Consider the following 21,355-nt stretch of genomic DNA (forward strand, 5'->3'; position numbering starts at 1 on the left):
TTCAATTTGTCTAAGTACTTTGATAAAGTACGTTTTGATTGAACATTATAATAAAGAAAATCAGTAAGAATCTTTAATATAATTTCAGTTAAAAGCTTCAGACAAAATATCTATTGCAAATCAACAATCAAATTTAATAAAATGTAAAAGTCGACGCCAGCTTTGATTCCTTAATTTACATTCATTTGTTTGTAGCAAAAACAGGTTGTTTGTGGTTCAAATAATACTAATGAAGCAGGTTCAACTGGGCCACGAGGTAATATTTCAACTTTTTAACTAGGCCAGACGATGTACTAGCAAACGCAAATATAACGGATTTTCTCACAGTGGTTTAGTGGTCTCTCTTAGTGACAATAATTACTGGAAATTTAGGTATAATAAAGTTTATAATAGTTAAATATTAAAGTTTTAAAGCATTATTCAAATAACATAGTTCACAAGATGGATGGGAGAAAGTGTTTAAAGGGATATGTCAGCCATACACGGATGTAGTCTACCGCAGCTATTAAAATTCTGGGGTCGATACACCGACCGAATTAAGTTGTAGATACTTAATACTTCAAACGGTCGGTGATTATCCACCCTAAAGGTAATTTCATGGAAAATTTTGTCATTTCTAAAACGTTACTAAATATACACTACTAGTTGCTCGCGACTTAGCCCGCGTGAATTTAAAGAATAATAAAAAACATGGCCTATGTTACTCACAGATAAATTATCTTTCAAACGCTGGAAGAATTTTTAAAATCTAGCCAGTAGTTTTTAAGTTATTTTTATACATACAAAAATACAAATCTTTCCTCTTTGTAATAATAGTTTAGATTAATATAGATAAGCACTCCTTATGTTAATAATTCGTACTTGTGTTATACTATTTTTAAATCGCACATTATCCAGTTTGAAAGATAATCCAGTTAGAAAGACAACATTGTTTAAATGGAATGTAAGTAAATGACACTTAATATCGTTTGAAATTCAGCATGGCTTAGCACGTACCATTAACCTGCAAACTAAACAGGGTCAAGGGTCCTCGGAGCGGCGCAGAGTGTGACGCGTAACGATCACATCGCAATCCGAGGGATTAATTAACACAACTGTTTTATTTTTCTAAAGAACTTGTATTCTAGTCTTTTTTTTATAGAAGGTGACAAAGATCAAGCGGCCACCGTAATCCACCGAAACGGAAAGCGACCACTGCCCATAAATATCCGCAATTGCAGATGCGTTGCCTTACCTTAATTGACGGAGGAGACGCACATACAGAGGAAATTTCACTTCCTATGCGTCTACTCCACCGTCAAATAAACTTTTCAACAAAAAAATAAATGTTATACATATTTTGTCGGTAACGTTACGCAACTATCACGATTCCAGATAGACCCTCAGTATTCAAATATTTCTTTGGTTTAGTATATTTTGATAGAGGCCAATTACTGAATCGTTTTCTGTGATACATTTCGAAAGTATTATAAAAATGAAAACTTATTATTAAATAGAAGACAATTAACTGCAACGATTTTCCTGCTGCAATAACAATGGAGTTCAACGTATTTTAGCGATTTAATTGTCTAGACCAGACACGTGGGAGAAAACTCATTTGATAGCGGAGAGGGAAGATCTTATGAAGGCTACGCTAAATTACATTAAGGACTTCTCCTGCAATAATACTATTTTTCTCGTAGCAATAATTCTAAATTAAAACTTAACTCGAGCGAAACTTCGCATAACTAAACTAACCATAAAGGTGTTTAACAACTTGCTAGACGAGATAAAGAATTGTAACACTATTAATATTTTCAAAAATAAACTTATATTACATATCATTGCCGAACTATTATAAACTCTTCTCAGTTGCCTATACGTTTTTACATCTTACTAATATTATAAATGCGAAAGTTTAGATGGATGGATGGATGGATGAATGGATGTTTGTTAGCGTTTGTAGCCTTAACGGCTGAACGGATCTCCATGAAATTTGGCACAGGTTTAGGGCATAGTCTGGAAGAACACATAGGCTACTTTTTATCCCGGGAATAGTTACGGTTCCCTTGGGATTCATTAATTTAATTTTTTTAATGTTTACTCGATCATTCTGCAACGGTTCAACATATCTTATTGAAATTTGGCACAGATATAAAACAAAGACTATAGTACACGTGGGATAAGATTCATCCCCGAGAAATGTCCGGTTCCCGAGGGATACATAGCTTTTTGTTATTTATATAGTTCTTATATTTTCTAATACCACGCAAACGAAGTCGCGGGCAACAGCTCGTATACATATAACTTTGTTTCTTATTATTCATGTTAATTTAGATTATTTTAAAGCTTGTTTTGATTTACATTAATTAATCATACCTAGACTTTTTGTGTTTCTACATAATATACTTACCCGCAAGCTAATAATTATATTGTATATATTTAAGTTTCCTCATTGTAAGCGAAACATTGTGTTTTTTATGAGAACAAATATCTTTAAACCTAACCTTAAAAAAATGTTAACATAGTGATATAAATGTAGTCATTTGAGTAACTTTAGTTTTTTTGGCAAGTAGAAATCTTAATAAGTTGTAAGAAGTTTGTAAAGTTATTTGACAAAAAATTTCATAATAAATAAATAAACGTTTTACTCGCACCCAACGTCCCTATCCCAAAAACATTCTAGGGGAAGGAAAGGGCGGCATAGAGCCGCCCAAAAAATACCTAACTTTAAACTTATTAAAATGTGACAGTCTTTTAACTTAGAGTATTTTCATTATAAAATCTTTTTCAAATTTAAATAACTGCTTGTTTGGAACAAACAAACTCAAACCTTAAAACTTTTGCAGCGGACAACTTCCATAAAGTTTCTAAAAGTATGGTTTTACCAACCGAAAGAATAATAAAACTCATGAAAGATTAAAAACAACCAGATATTTATTATTCTAAAAGTTTTGAATACATTTTACACTTTTTAGTGACATCAGGAAATATAATTATTCACTTAATTCAGAAAAGCAATATACAACATTTTGAATTACAATCGTTGGTTTCCACTGACTCAAAACACAAATTTTATAACTTAATTTAAATTTCGATGTCGATTCAGTAATAAAACTTACAAATAACAAACTTACTTACTTGTGAATAATATATCTTTCAAGTAACCATTGCCCCCGTTTAAGTAAAGTAAAATATAAATTATAATTAAACATATTCTAAGATCTGCTCAAGTTACCGAGCAATAGGGAGCTTATTTCAGCGGCTTCCGGTCTAGTGCGGTTGTTTGTTTACGCGATAACTTGAATGAAAACAAGCACTTCGTGATTGTTTTCCTTCAAGTGTAAACAGTATTATTGTTTTTCACGTTCATATATTTTTAAATAATATTTTTTTTTCTCTGGGTTTTGTATAATGTATAAGTTTTGTCTGCAAATTAGTCTGTGCTCAATTTAAAAAAAAAACTTTTTGTCAAGTGTGTTTCCTTCCGGCTTGATCTACGTCTATACCAAATAACAATTCGTTTCAAACAGTCGTTCGGAAATATTTCATAACCAACATATATTCAAACTATGCCATATTTTCGCACTTACTCTAATCGTAATATTGGGCATTTTATTAGTATGATAATTTACGCACTTAAACAAAAAGTACACTTAAACGTATAACTGCGGTTTCTAAAAAGCACATACCTGTCGTATTTAATAAGCATTGTAAATGTTATGAAAGATATAGCAATACATCAACGCTTTTCCCAGATTTTTTTTAATAATAATAACATCTAAATATTAGATATTTTCTACATGTCATGTTTATGATAAATACAGTAATATGTTTGACCTTGTCATAAATCGAGGGCAAAGAAAATACTTCCTACAATTCCGTGTCCTTAAGCATAATTTGTCTCGGCTGGGATTTATTAAGCCTATATGTAAGAACTTTTGCGACAAGAAAACACAAACGGCCGTAGCTTAATGGAATCACTGATGACTTCGAGACATGATCCATTAGAAACGGCGACATACTTTTTATCTTTAGTAAAACCTACGTAAGACCACTTAGCCTTTAGTACAACATCTTTTAATTAATTGGTTTTCATGTTAAATAAAAAGTAAGGATTAAAAAAGTAAGTAACCTGTGTGTTCTTTCTGACTTTCTACATTTATTCCAAATTTCATCTAGATCTGTTCGGAAGTTTAGGCTACAAACGATAACAAACATCCATCTAAACTTTACATTTATAATATGAGAAACACAACAATGTATTTAACAAACATTTTTATAAGTGGGACATAGAATGTATATTAGAGGAAGTTTAAAGTAGCGCCAGTGGTGGAGAAATTGAGAAGCAAAAGGTTAGCGTGGTATGGACATGTTATGCGACGAGACGATGGTGTCATAAACCAGAAAGTGTTAAAAATAAATGTGGATGGAAGAGGAAGTCCGAAGAAAGTATGGATGGATTGTAGGAAAGAGGATATGCTTAAGAAGGGAGTGGTTTCAGATATGACGGCTGATAAAAATGTATGGAAGAGCACCACATAATGTGCCGACCCTCCATAAGGGATAAGGGCAAGTTGATGATGAGTTGATGATTTTATGAGTGGGACATATAATAAATATATTAAAGCTACTAAAGAAAAACTAAATATAAAATTGTAACTTGGGTCTTTTCGCTGTAAAAGCGTTTACGAAACAATAAAAGCGATCAACAAACCAAAGGAGAGACCCAATCAATCACTCAGCTGAACTGAAAAAGGGAAAAATGGCAGCCGTGTCTAACCTGAAATGTAAACGAACGCGCTCCGCTTGCGGATACAATCTGCAAAGCGCACATATTGATAGCGTCCATTCATTTTGATCCCTTTATTTTTTAAGCGCTACAATCTATTGGCAAAATCCGATCTTTTAATAAAACTATATCTTCTACATTGAAAACATCACATTAAAAATATGACTCCTTAAAATGTTGATAAAATCTTAACATTATAACAGAAGCTGTACCCGTGTGGCTTCATCCGCATGAAATTATAAATACTTTATTTTAGTCTTTTCATTTGTCAAATTCTCAATTGCAATGACAAATTGCCGTTACCAAAATGCTTCCTTGATGTTGGCAGCAACTTATGGTCTCTTTCCCACATTAGGGTTTTTATCCAAAATATTTACCTCCTAAATTTAATGGCGTCAAAATATATAGTCTAAAGGTGTATGAATTTTTAATAAAAAAAAATATTCAAAAATATGCTGTAATTGTCGATATCTTAGGCAACAAAGAAGTGTGTATTTACGCTTTATTATATTAGTATAGATAGATTCTATAGAAGTATAGATTAGTCATACATTTTCTTTTTAAAACCAGTCAAAAGTCTTGTTTCTATTAACTACTAACATAAGGTTTCTCTCTTATATATATTAGTTAAATTACAAATAGAGACAATGCAGGAGGCAGGAACGCGTGAACTAAAAGGTTTCTTAGGTAAACAGGTTAACGCTATTAGCGCCTTCCTGGCTACCATTACTTAGTGTTTCGTTCACTCTTCGGATGTTTAGTCTAAAAGCAGACTGAAATAAATCGATCGAGTGGTACGAACTTATTAGTGTGATGGAAAGCAACAACTTTGTTTTGGCAAATTATAAAATGGTTTAATAAGAATATTACAGTCCTGAGTTCGAAGTATGTTAAACCCTGTATAAAATAGGTTTCGCTCTTGACTTTTTCCGCATGAAATCTATACTATTATAATAAAGCGTAAACACACACTTTTTTGTTGCCTAAGATCTCAGCAATCACAGCACATTTTTGAATAATTCTTTTTTGAATAAAAAGCCCTACATTTAGTGATGCTTTAGACTATATATTTTCACGCTATTAAACTTAGGGGTAAATATTTTGGATAAAATCTCTAATGTGGGAAAGAGAACACAAGTTATGCCAACATTAAGGAAACAAGATTACCAAGGTTTGTCATGTCATGTCAGTTTGACATTAGCTATTGATAATTAGACAAATGTAAACAATGAAATAAAAATTTTATAATTTCATGCGGATGAAGCCGCACGGAAACAGCTAGTTAAATATAAAAAAGTAAGTAGCCTATGTGTTCTTCCAGACTGTGTTCTACATCTATGCCAAATTTTACCGAGATCCGTTCAGCAGTTTACGCTACAAATCTAACAAACTTTCATTCATCTAAACTTTCACATTTATAACATTATATTAGTAAGAAGATAATACAACATAGCATTAAGTGAAATAACCAAAAAGGTTTTAATTTAGTCTCAAATTAAACTCAGTAACTTTTCCCTTGAAAAAAATTGTTCATTTATTTGTATGTTTTGATCAAAGTAACAAATTATTGCTTGGATTTATGAAATAAATGAAATGTAAATCCGTGTGATGCAGTCGAAACAACTGTCCAAATACTTTGTGCAAAGCAAAGAGTTAGTACAGCTCATGAAAATACGCGCCAGCAGTTTGTGAAATTTTTTAGTCAAAACTGGTCGAATTGTAACGTCGAAAAGTTTGATACCTTTTGTACTTTTTGATACAAAAACGTGAGTAAATTTTGTTACGATAAGCTATTTAAAATTATTTTAGTTATAAATTTTTAATTATGGTTTGGGTTGTGTTTTTAAAGTTTACGAATTTCAAAACAAAATTGGAATGCTTGGATTTTTATAATATTGTGACTTGAGAATATTTTGCTCGGACACAATTCACAGTAAATAGAAGTAACACGGAAATTGAATTCTATTGAAAATTCATTTGACATTTCTTTGATCGCCTTTGTGTCTAGACTGTGTCTAGACTAGAAGAATCGAATTAGTATTGTCCATTGACTATAAGGTTTGAATGTTGATCAAATTTTGATCTTATTGTATTTCTTAATTGGCAACTTATTTTAAGAAAATCCAACAATTAGTCTACTCTGTGGGTTAAAAATTATAACAAAAAATAAATTGTTGCACTTAAGATTTCTAATATCATAAGTTGTTTTGCATATATTTTCCATTACTAAGTTAATAACTTCATTTGATTGGTTTGATAACTCGTTGATGAGATTGCAAAAACTGCACCATCCCATTCGGTGTGAAATTGTTGCAATAGTTTACAGTGTGAATTCGTTTTGAGATTGATTGACCAATTTCGGTCTTTGATAGTCGCTGCACAGAACCAATTTTCCCGCGCTAGCAATTTTCAAACAGTTTTGCAATCTGTTGAATAGATTTTGTAACATCTATAAATAAAGTTTTATAGAATTAAATACGATGGTTAGTAATAATTTTAAAATTTCAATAGCCTAAGGATTTGTGGTACTGGCTACCAATCTAACGGGCGTAGTTCAAATCTTGGGATTCGACTAATTTTGTGAACCATATCTTTTCAAACTTATCTGGAATGGTTACAAGAAATATTTCTGAATTAAAAAACCCGCTTATATTTCATAATAAAATACAATCATAAAAAAGAATCTCTTTTCACAATACTGTACTTTTTATTAGGAAAATACTCATATATTTGTAACAAACATTTCATTTTTATATAGATCGGAAAATATTGTATTTTGTAATATTGTAGAAACACTACCAGCATTCTTACAGAGCCACATAGAAAGATTTTATGAAACATTAAAACTATACAATTATAGCCTATTACGTTTAAATTGCTGTTATTACGGTTAGCATTGTTATGAGAGTTAAATAATTAATTATAGAAATTGTTGGCAATGAGTAGTAAGAACTCGAAATAATACAATCTGCTTACACCCTAGTGTTTTGAAGTTTTATTTGTATTATAAATAAATGGAAATCTTACCTTTTTATAATACAAATTATATATGTATATAACTGCATAATACATTTTACAGGATTTATATAAAAATAAAAATAAACATGAAACGTATTATGTAAAAAATAGAGCACTACCTGCTGCGGTACCCGATGACTCAAGCAACCAGTGGTCAGGGCTGCAGAGACGGGAACATCCTCTTTATAATATTAATAGATGATAAACCTCAGGATGCCAACCAAGCATGGAAGTTGCCAGCGCTACATTTAGATGACAACACTGAACACCCCACTGGAGTAGGCGCGTGCATAAAGCTAGAATCCTACTCAGACTCGTCCAGTTTGTCCAAGATTTGAGAGACAATAGTGTCGTTACGTTGCCCGTGTGTGTGTCCGTATTCTGTTTGTGTTGTTACTCCGCCCGGTTTTATACTACCAGATTTTATTCTTAATTTTAGTTAATATTTGGTTATTGTAATTTTCCCACTTGTATTAAAGTTATTTTTTAAAGTAACCAGCGTTTCATTTATAACAATATTGTTATAGATTTGATGACGTGTGTTTCAAAGTTCGTGTAAATTCGTGTATAATTAAATTATCGCCTCAAGATGGAGAAGGCACGAGGGACATTAACGTAATCTTAATTATCCGACTTAATTGTGAACTGTTCAACAACTTTAAGGATAGTTAAATTAAACTATTAATTTCATATGTCCCCGTTCATAGGATTATTTAGTTGGAGTAAGTTTGAAGGGATAATCTGTGGTAATAGTACATTTAACATTAGAATAAGTCCCTTTGTGAAAACGTATTTAGTAAATTAGTATTTAGTAAAAGTAAAAAGGGCCTGCACCCCATTGTTATCATATTTTTTTAGTTAAATATATTTACTGTATGTAAATGTATCTATATGATGACAATAAAGAGGTTTTTATTTTATTTATTTATTTGTTTAAATTTTAAGTTTGTCACAAAAGATACGAAAAGGGGAATAATTAAAACAATGACAAAAACGGTTTTTTTATGATGTCTCTGACTACCTAGGAAATTTCTGAAGTTAACTTAAAGTTTTGTTCAGTTTTTCTACTTTCGATACATGCATGTAGTGACACTTTAATATTTGTGTATGAATAATCAAGAGGTCTCGTTATTTAAATTAAAATGGACCTCTGTGAAGTTTTGAATTTCCATTTGAATAAAATTTAGTTCTCGGTTGGACGTCATTTTGATGCCAACTTAAAGTGGAATTGAAAGTGAATTTAATGTTGGTCAGGGAAAGCAGCAAATTGTATAATATCCTACAGAATTTAAAACATATTTGTTGAAAATTAAAATCATAATTTATTTATTACATTTCCAAGAGTAGTTATCACACGTGAGGTACTTTCTTAACGTTCAGTTAACATAAGGTTCCTCATTAAAGTCTTTTTTTCTCAGAAAAAGCAAATGTTTTCACACAAACTGTCCATGACATATAAACTCTCTTGTTCCAACGGACATAAAGCGTTGTTCCTCATTGTTGTACCGCTATTGTTCTCTCCCAGTATTATTATATTAACAACGTCCCTGTTATCTTTAAAACAAATACCTGCAATTAAATCGGACAATATAAATGTACGTGGCTAGTAATCGTATTTTTTATAACATTACATTTATAAAGTCAACTTAGTTGTGAATTTGAAAAAATGATTTGACGTTTTTTCGCTACTTTGTTAAAATAAAAAAAAATATGTAATGAAGTTGAGGCTATCATACTTCTTACTAATGTTATAAATGCGAAAGTTTTGTAGGATGGATAGATGTTTGTTAGACTTTGTAGCGTAAACTGCTGAATGGATTTCGATGAAATTTGGCGTAGATCTAGGAAATAGGATGAAAGACCACATATGATATTTAATCTTGTTATAATCAGTTCAACGCAAAGTCGCGAGCAAAAGATAATAAATAGCTAATCTGTAGATTGTACAGAATCCAATCTGTCAATTCCAAAATAGAAAAATAAAGGTCGTCGTCGCTGAACAACTTTCCAGTTGCTATCAATAATAATAATAATAATAATAATAAAGTCATTTAATCCATTCAGAAGGCAAACATCATACACTTAATTACACAGTTGACAAAAATAATGACGGAGGAAACGAAAGTTTTACAAACAACAACAAAATATATACAAATACACAATAATAAGCATCAATCAAAAATATCATAACTTTCAATATATAGTTTGAGATATGAAGAATCAAATTTCAGTGAATTAAAAGTTCCTAAAACGCAATCTTTTGCAACGGACGCAGCAATCACATTGCAATCTCACGCCAATCGATGTAAAAGCGTTTGCGATATGACGCTACGACGTAACGCCTCGGATGTAGAGTACACGGCATATTCGATTTCACAGCGCTCGCTGGAATATATTCAGGGAATAAGGTCATATTTATACTCGTATGCAATATGACTCGTATCAAGACATAGTTACAGTAGAGAATATTTTTACGCTACGTAATAAGGTACACTGTATGTCTTTAATGGATTTGATGAATAGAAAATTAGAGTTGACAGAGATTTGAGACGACGAAATCGTGAAAGATTCGAGCCACCATTCATTTAGAATGTTTAGATGAGTGTAGATAATCTGAATGTAAGTTATTTATGTGAAATTTGATCAACTTTATTTATATCAAAAACTAGCTGTTGCTCGCGACTTCGTCCGCGATTTATAAAAATAAGAATAATAAATATAGCCCAGCCTATGTTACTTAATTGGCTTTAGCATAGTGTAATTTTTGAAATTGTCCCAGTAGTTTTTGAGTTATTTCAATACATACAAAAAATTCAAATGTCTCCTTTACGAGTATAATATTATTAAAATTAAAATCTGCATATAAACGTAATAAGATTATATGCAGATAGAATTGAAGGGCAAATATCTATTTGCCCTTCAATTCTATGTAAAATTCTTGCACTAGACTTGTTTCCCAGATCTATCTATTAACTTGCAAGCTATTCATGTTGAAAATGTCATCACGATGACTTTATAAACGTGGAATGAGAAAACGAAATGAAATAGTGTACTGATGGAGTGTCGGCGTCTGCCGATAGATGGCCGGTGGAGGCCGGCACCGGATAATATTTTCCTCTTAGTTTCCGTCCTTTGTCGTATATCACTTACGAGTGCCCGGACCTGAGGACACACGAACGTTGACATTGCACCAAAAAATTGGTTTGCATATTGTGATACTCTGTAAATATTTTTTTATTATAAGATTGAATATTTAACTAAACAATAAAAAGTTATTACAAAGTCAAAGTTGTCAAAGTCAATTGACAAAGTCAAGTCTCCATCGTTAAAATAACATTCTAATTCAATATGAACATAGGTAAATAACACAAATAGAATATTAATTTATAAAACGTTAGAAATTATTTGCCCTTAGAACCATTAACTGAATTTCTTAGGGTATATTCTAAATGACTCCCTTCCAAGAGATAATTTGTCTCGAGTGTCATTTGTCAAGTTTCTTGATCAGTCTCCTGCGTCCGACAGGGCCGAGGGAAAAACAAAACAGCCCTTCACACAATGGCTACTCACTGTTGTCATCCACATCATTAGCAAGTGACTTCAGTATTGATAGATTACGTCTTTGCAATCAATATTAAATAGTATATTCTGACACATACTGCAATGTTCAACCAATATAACCTACTAGTATTCGCGAATCTCTGCGTGGAAATCAAAGAAGCGAAAGTAAGTCTATGTGTTCGAGACTATCCTCTACATCTATGCCAAATTTCATCGACATCTGTTCAGCAGTTTAGGCTACAAACTTTAACAATCATCCATCCATATATTCACCTATGTAAACTTACTCATTTTTAATATTAGTAAGATGTAGTTTGTCGCTGCCAAGGTTTCTTTTAAGGAATGGATTAGAAAAAGAAATGTGCTCTTCCGTGCCATATGCCTTCATTCTATTTAGGACTAGCTGTTCTCGCGACTTCGACCGCGTGAAATTAAAAAATATGGCATTTAATATTACGCACAGATGATTTATCTTTCTAACGGTGGTAATTTTTAACATCAGTTCAATAGCTTTTACGTAAATCGAATACATACAAAAATACAAATTTTTCCTCTTTATAATATTAGTATAGTATAGATATATGCATTTGCGGATGTCTATGAGAAGCAGTCGCTTCGTTATATCGACAAATTCTGATAGCTTTTGTCACCTTATGATACAAAAAGAATATTTAAAATAACGAAGGTGAAAAAAAAATCCTTTTTTCGGTTCCTTCCACTTATGACGTTCCTATTGGTCTGATTGTTAACTTTCTTTTTACTTAATTTACTTGTATTTATTGTAAAGCTATTTTCAAAGTGACTTTTTAAGGCAGTTGTGTTGGTGATTTTTAATTTCTGCAAAGGTAGTTCTACCCCTTATTAGAACCGGAAAGGTAAACAATAAATACTTGCCTCGAGCTTTTTGTGGCCCTCCCCACCCTTAAGTAAGTATACACGTGATATATTTGAGAAAACCCTCTTTTAATATGAGTATTAGAAAAGACCCCAATGTGTAACTCATTTCTTCATAGTGTAATACTACTGTCGTTTAAATTAAACTACGGATATAATACATGTATAAAGCATTTATATTCTTAAGAGATTATTAAGTTTTACATGTGTAGGATGTTACATTCGCAAAATTAGGCATCTAGATATAAAAGAAAACTATATAATTCGTTAATACAAGCTTTTCAAGTGCATAAAAGCCTCTAAAACAACTATTTTTTATAAAATTTATGACAAACACAAAAAAAAAATATACGAGTAAGATTAATCAGAACATCTGTAATCCAAGACACAGATCTTTTTAATCGTTCTCTACTGACATGAAAATTACGAAGTTCTCTATAAGTTTTGATAAACCCTACTTTTGAAAATTAAATGTCTATTTTAACTGATTATTTTATTTGAATGATCGAATATATTCTATGTAAAATTAAATATTTAATTGAAGTATTCACAAACAAGTCTCGCTATTTGATGCAGCGCAAACATTTTAAAGCGAAATCCCGAATTTAATTTTTGTTATACGAAACAGCTATTAAGCTGAAAATGTATTTTATTTGTCCAGTAAATTGAAAAGCACGCGGCTTACGTTGTTCTAGGAATTAAAATGTTTCTATAGTTTTAATCGCCTATTAAAATAATAAATTAATTATTTTTTTATGTTGTTTATAACGTCATTCTCTCCCAGTTGTAAATTATCAAAATCTGAATTGAAAATATCTAAATTATTATTCTGAATTTTAACATAAATTTAAATGTTACAAAATAAGATGTAACTTTATTTTCAAGTAACGAATGACTTTAAACAAACAAGTTGAAAGCTTAAGTGAGGGCTATAAAATAGGTCATTAATGTTTTCACACCATCGAGCTTTAAGCAAACAACTGAATAATAAAAAAGTAAACATTCGAGCAAAGAGTTTGTTTTCGAGCTGGAGAATGCGTTCTGCAGTTGTTAGTGCTTTTTTTCGTTCAGTTTCAGTCGAATCCGAGCCAATTAAATTGCAGCGTCAACACTGAATTCGTATTGTTGCTTTTAAATGTTCGTGAATATCTTTTTTAAATTATAATATTTTTTAACAATGACTGTATTATAGTTATTGTTATTTTACGTGTATTTAGTTTATTTGATTTGGAAACAATTAGTGACAATGCGAGATTTTTTCTTTACAGATAATGATGTAATATTTTATACCGTTTTTGAAAAATCATGACCAATGTTTTCTGATTTTGTGCTTATTGTGCTTTTCTTAACTTAAATAAAACTAAATAAGCATAATGAGCGTTGAGGCGAACCGAGTCACATTTCCAATTTTGAAATTTTACGAGCATTCCCGTATTGAAAATATCGATAAAGTTCCTCACATCTATGTGGAATGGCTTCGAGATATCTTATTTATTGCTCAGATATTGGCCGTTAAAACTTTTCGTTGTCCAATATAATGGGAACTTTCGCTATAAAAGATGCTTGATTTGTGTAATCCTAAATATTGCAAATGTTAAACCGTTGAAAGTCACCGTTTATTTAATACAACTGCAATAACTGACTGCCAAGTTATATTATATGTCCTAAGAAGAAATACGAGCGAAATAACACCATTGTTTTTCAATTGTTTTACGATGTTCAGATATTTGAACTTCATTTGTTTGCAATAAGCGCGACCGATTGACGAATTTAGAACCAAGTAAAGCATGCTACACACGCTGAATTGATAGTTTTAACTTTGTTACCTAGGGAACTCTTTAACTGAACAATTAAACTGACACTTAAAATTTACCTACATTTACAATTCTGACATGCTCTAATTGAACAGTTCGTTTTTTTTTGTTAAAACTTAAAACTGTCAGAACTGTACAGTCAAGTTGTAGTTAAAACTGAGTGCTTAAACGTGTGTGGGTTAAATAGAATACAGTAGAGTTGACACTTAAAATGTTGTCTTCGCGTGTCGCGTGTGTAGCGAGCCTAACTAAAATTAACCGTCGAACAAAAATTTCTTCCGAAACGTCAGTTACTTTTTTTAAAAATAAAATCTATGTACTTCTGTTTAAAGTTGTATGTTATACGCAACAGTAAGGTATGGAAAATATTGTTTGCAATTGTTCTCGCTAGGAAAATTGGTTCTGGACTGCGACTATCAAAAACTGAAATTGGTTTCGACCTCAACACAATTACTTTGCGTCGGCAGCTTTTGTGCCGATATTGCCGGTACAACTTTATTTACCTATCGATCTGACAGAAGCCTTCCTTTAATGTCATCACCACGAAAATCCTCTACTTTAAACGTTTTAGTATGTACAAAATACAATTCCGGTGGCCACGATACAGGCATTGCCTAGTGAGGCCATCACCAGATTAACGAGAACTACTTAAGATAACAACAATTTTTTTTAATTCTCTGTTATGTTTCAAAAACACTAAAGAATCAAATTAAAAGGTGTACGAAAACCTAATGAAAATATTATTAAAATGACTTGAAGACTTGGTTACTAAATAAATCTATATGCTTACTCATCATGGAGACAGAATTACGATTACTTTATTGTTCCTATTTTATTTACAAAAACAAATGACAACCGAAAGTCAAACCGAAAGTCTATTAAGAAGTCGATAATTTAAGCCAAAAAATTATAACAATAGTCGTATTTTTTTTTGAAATATAAAACGGAAAAACCACGCGTCAAATTTGCACGATTACTTTCCGCCTTTCGGTGGTACGTAATTAACGCTTGTTAACGATGTAGTAGAATCGCAGGGTATAGTCAATGCGGTTACCAGCACCACGCCTAAAACTGATTAACGTTAAAGCAATGGCTGGCTTACTTCATTAGCGACATGTGGTTGATACTTAAATTGTGGTAGTATTATGTTTCCAAATACCATTTATAGAGCGTATGAGTAGGACATTCTTTTGGCTCCTAAAAAACAGAACACAGTGTACGGTGTGAGTGCTAGTTGTAATAAAAATTCTACGTATATTTTTAAAGAAAACAATAATATTTCTGAGACATAAAATACCTTCTTTAACCAATTTCAGAACCGCAAACTTCATAGCGAGTTTTCGTAGTGCGATAATTAAATTACACGAAACCGCAGACGAATAAGTCTCGCCGAGTTGAGCTGGGAACGTAGATGTGAACAACACCCAGCATCTTTCGACGTGACATTCTTTGAACCACACCTTGTATACTTTGAATTAAAGGACATTAGGTACACATTTTCAAGTACAACTAATTTATATTATTAGGAAAGATTTGTATATTTGGATTTTGTATGTATCGAAATAACTCAAAAATTACTGGGCCGATTTCAAAAATTCTTTCTCCATTAAAGCTATGCTATTGCTAAGTAACATGGGGTATATTTTTTTTAATTTCACGTGGACGACGTCGCGAGCAACAGCTAGTATGAAAATAAAGTTGAAACAAGATGAAATGGCATGCTTAAAGATGCTATGAAAATCGTTTTACACGCTATAGAAGCAAACACTATAATCTACAATGAAAACTAACCTTAAAAACTACTGTTTTATTGTCAGCGTTTGAGTCGAATATTCAAAATCTGTTACAATATTGAGATAGAGTATAAAAGTCGTAAGATAGAGATCATCTATGGTAGGTTAAAAAAGGCAAGTATTACCTGGAGAAGGGATTAACAATACAAAAAATACAATAGAATATAGAAAAGAGGAGAGAAAAATTTATTGTTTCGCAACAAAAGAGCACGTAATTCAATAAAGCTATGCCTTTTATGATTATATCCAACCACATATTTAGTACACAAAGAATCTTTCAATACTGCTTATTTAGTTTTTATAGAAAATCCGGTTAATTTCTTGTTGCAAGAAATACTTTTGTAATCCATTATTATTGATTCAAAGTAAAATTGTTTGTTGTAGGAATTGGATAGTATTTTAGCTTTTTTTATCAATTCTAGTTAATATCTAGTATTTAACATTACAATGTGTCCAAAGAAATCTCTTTATCAGTATAATATTGAACAAATTAAATACGATAGGGCTTCGGTATTGTGTATTCGAATATTTAAAATAGGTATTTTTTTTAATTTCAAAGCCATTAACAGCACTCAATGTTAGTCGGTGGAACATGCCATTTTCCTAAGGCTATCTTGTTAAACTTAAAAGGGAGGCGTTCTACTCCACAAAGCAATCTTGAACATCGATCTTTCGGCAAGTAAGGTGGTATGATGAAATGTATAACATCCTGACAGCTTTTTATTCTTTAGCTATCTGATCCGGTGCGGCTTCATCTGCATGAAATTATAAAAAACTTTATTATATTGTTTACATTTGTCAAATTTTCAATCGCAAATGTCAAAATTACAGGTACCACAATTTCTTCCTTAATGTTGGCACCTTTTAGTTTATTGTCCTTTTCCCACATTAAAGTTTTTTTTTCTTTAAATTTATTTACCAAGGGGTAAATAAATTTGAATTTATTTAATAGCGTGAAAATATACAGCCTAAAGCGAGTCTTAATGTAGGGTTTATTATTAAAGAAATAATTATTCAAAATATCCTGAGATTGCTGACATCTTGCGCCACGAAGTATGTATGTTTACGCTTTATTATATTAAGTATAAATGCAGTCCAGCTTCTATGTGAACTACGAGAAACTTTGGTAACTTGATACATATTAGGATTTTAATGGACTGTATAACTTACTAACGTAAATATGAAGGTGCGAGGCTTGTTAAACCGTTTAAGTTATTTGATAGAATTAGTAATGGAATAATTTCATCCTCTAATCGAAATTTGCAATTGTTGATAACGATCACATAAACAAAAAAAAAAACTTCACACAACTGTTAAACACAAGGTGAAATTATTCATATTCGAATCTGTAGCAACTAATTTATAATCTTGGTTTTATTGGTAATATTACTACATTGCTAATACCTCTATTCTTAAAGCAATATCCCCAATCAATAAGATGGTTTTAGAAAACATTAAATTATGCATTCAAAGGCCGTGCTATCGACAAATTACACGCCATTTGAACGGCTACAATCGTTGAATTTTAATAAGATAATAGTACAGTCGTGTACACTTAATATAATTGATGATATAAAGATCACTTGCGTGTTTTTCCATAATTGTAATTCCAAAAAAATACAGAGTATATCATGACACACAAATTGCATTTCTTGAAATTGTTTACCTGTAATTATTTTTGCGTTCGAGAAATAAAAATGGATGAATTAAAAAAATAGCAAAAGTGTCTTAATGAAAATGTGCCGACACATTTTTATGAAATTTTTAAAACTCGATATTAGTGGATTTTTGATAATCCAAATATAAAATGCCAGCAAACATAAACCGTAGTCTGAAAATATCTTACCCTGCGGGGATTCTCCGTAACGTCATATTAATGGTAGCTACGTAAATATTTATCATGATTCCTGTAGGGCGGGGGCAACGACAGTTCTATGCAAGGATTTATAGTTCCACCTTGCTTGCCATTTGCTCTCTTGTCATATCCCCTACATGTTTTTATATTACTTGCTTTAAAACATCCCTTTTGAATGTATGATGAATGTGTGTTTGTATGTTAAATTTAAAAAAGGTTATTTTAAAGTTCACGCTTTAGTTTTTAAATTGTTTCCTCTTTTTAATTAGTTTTTTTTTATACCATTAAAATGTTATTAAAGTTATTTAATCGATTTTTTTTGCATGATTCGGATGAAAATGTTTTTAGGTTAAGTTTTTCAAGTTTTAATTGTTATTTGGCAACGGTTGTAAATCTACATACATCAGAAAAGAGTCATATGTAGGTTAACATGAGTGTGTATGCGGTACATAAAAAAGTCATAAACTTCATAGTTACGTTATACATATTTGAAAATTGCTATCTATATATATGTTTCTATGTCTATCTATACTTCTATACTAACAAAATAAAGCGTGAATACACACTACTTTGTGGCGTAGGATGTCAAAAAACACAGCATATTTTTGAATGCTTATTTCTTTAATAAAAAGCTGTACACTTACGACACGCTTTGGGCTATATATTTTCACGCTATTAAACTTAGGGGTAAATAAATTGTAGAAAACCAATATCTGTTAAAGGGACTATAAACTACAAGCTGCCAATATTAAGTAAGCAAGGTTATTATGGTCACGGTGCGGATTTGCAATTGATAATTTGACAAATGTAAACACTAAGATAAAGTTTCTATAATTTCACGCAGACGATGCCGTACGGGAACAGCTAGTGTAGTGTAATTCAAAGTAACAATTGAAAGGTATACACGAAACGAGGTTGCCGAAATAATACGAACAGAACTTCTAATTTAATTGAGTTCAATTTTGTTTCCCCGTGTTCTAAAATTTGATTCAAATTGTAATTCTTAACTTTGACCGTAATTATAATAATTGTAGTCGAACTTTCTAGAACAAATTTAAACAATTTGTAATTATAATAATTATGGTTTTCATTTGTTAATTGTATTTCAAAATAAAAAAAAATACAATCATTAAATGGATTGGTATAAAATACCTTGTTCGTTACGTAAGTCTACTCTGAATAAGTACCACAGCGTTTGGCCTACTTTTACTTCTATTAAAGATGGATTTTGATTTACTAAGTAGAAAGAATAATTAATTAATGTTCCAACACTAATTGAATTTTGTACTAGAATACGTTCAAGATTTAAACCATTACTTCTTCCATTTTAATTTAAATATTATTAATGTATGCTGATGCGCATTTATTTGAATAATTTTTCGATGGATTAGAGAAGTCCACGTAATCCAATTCATGATTTGTTGTTGCATTTACTACGTTTAGATTTTGCTTAAACAGCTGAACGGATCTCGATGAAATTTGACATAGATGTAAAGCATAGTCTGGAAGAACAAATAGGCTTCTTGATTTTGTTCTTTTTTAACTCGACACGGATCGAGTCGCGGGCTGAAAGCTTGTTGTAAATATAGTTAGAACATACATTAAGGTACTTTTGATGTGCTTTTGTTTTGTTGAAACATTAACACGTCATCAATCAAGAATGCACATGTAAGTTGCGTTTTATGATAAACATAACTACACGTTGACTATTGTATTTTAGAAATAAAAAAAAGATATTCATGTAGGGAGGTTATAACGGTAAACAAACAACTCGCTCCATTAGCACTAATTGCGTTGGGGCTCGCCTTCATTTCTCTGTATTTTTAGAGTACACAATCTACAAAGCTATTTTTTACTCAATTCTTTATTAATTTTTCACATCACTAAAGTAAAATTAACCTCCTTTTTTATTTTTGCTCCTTTGATTATCATTTTTATTCGACAAAAGCATTTAAAATAAATCGAATTAAAACATCGAATTGAAACATTAAAATTATATTGAAAAGTTCGTATTTCGAAAACATCAAAAGTCCGAGTAAATAATTTTAAGAATTAATATTAACAACGAATTCAATTTAAAAATCAGAAGCTTTAATAAAGTAAGATATATTAAAACTTGTGGAGACTAAATTGTTGACATTTTAAAAACAACCATAAATTACTAGGGAAATCCATTTATAAAACCCACCTTTTGAATTCCAACCTTAACATCCTTTTATGCTTGTTAATTTCAGGACAGTTATTGGTTTTCTGGTTCTGGAAGATCTGCTAAATTAAATACATTTATGATTAACTACTAAATGAATTTTACCGTAGAAAACGGTATAAAACAGAAATTTGCAGCAAACGGTTTCCGGTCTCGTTTCCACTTTAAATAGTCGTCTAAAAAGATGATAAAATCCTTTTAAGGTTTCAGCGGCTATTTAAATTTGAAGCCATTTCCTCGGAACAGGAGGAATCCGTTTAAGAAGTTCTATTTCCGATGTTTTAATACTTTTATTACAACTGTTTATATTAAATTTATTTATGGAAATTGATCAAACTTTTAAGTTTCCTTGAATGTATAAAAATCACCAATTTATTTGAAGTAGATATTAAGAGCGGGGGACACTTTTAACTAAACTAGTTATAGCTGATGTGCGATTGTCGATTGTTTCGCAGCCTCTTCAACTGTTTTGGTTGCACAAGAGTAGTATGCGTACCCTCATTTAAGCTAATAGGAATCAAAGTGAGACTAAACAGTTGTGCGATAGTTTAGTTTCAGGTGTGCACATGCTCTCAAGATATTCAAACCAAATATCTACTTGTAATAAAAATTATATGACTTTTTTCTTTGATTTAATGAACACGATTTCCTTTACTCTACAATGTACTTTGCCAAAAACTTTACTCCGTAAGTGCATTTTTAAAACTTTTTTACTGTTATTAGTCTAATTTCCTTCCCTTAGCAATAAAGTGCATGTAAAGTTTGCTAGTCTGAATATTACTTTGATATTCTGTGGTTTATTTTATGATTTCCTAAGGATTTTACTTACGAAATTATTATGTCGAAGTTTTTAAGATTATGTTAAGCACATACAATATAAATGCGAAGAAAAAATCGTGAGGAATCCTACATGTACCAAAGAAATACAAAGATGTTTAGTCAACCAACGCGTATTTGAGCTTTGAGCTTGAGCATTTTAGAGGAGACATATAGGACAAAATAAAATTAATCTGTACTGTTCGAACCAAAGACAAACCAAACCACCACCCCTTTTCAAAACACAATGAACAGTACTAATATAATAAAGCGTAAACACACACTTCTTTGTGGCGCAAGAAATCTGCAATTACAGCATGTTTATGAATATTTTTTTTTATTGAAAAGCCCGACAATTGCTTCACGCTTTAGGCTACATGTTTTCACGCTATTAAATTTAGGGGATAAATAAATTGGATAAAAACCCTAATGTGGGAAAGAGACCATCAGCTACGAGCTGCCAACATCAAGGAAGCAAGGTTATTTTGATAACGGTAATTTTGACATTTGCAATTGAGAATTTGACAAACATAAACAATAAAATACACGAAAAACAAAACAAAATGCACTAAAAACAAAACAAAATACACCAAAAACAAAATATTCTCAAAAAAACAGTACACTAAA

Source organism: Papilio polytes, unplaced genomic scaffold (genome assembly GCF_000836215.1).
Source record: "Papilio polytes unplaced genomic scaffold, Ppol_1.0 DF821956.1, whole genome shotgun sequence".
Taxonomy (NCBI): Eukaryota; Metazoa; Arthropoda; class Insecta; order Lepidoptera; family Papilionidae; genus Papilio; species Papilio polytes.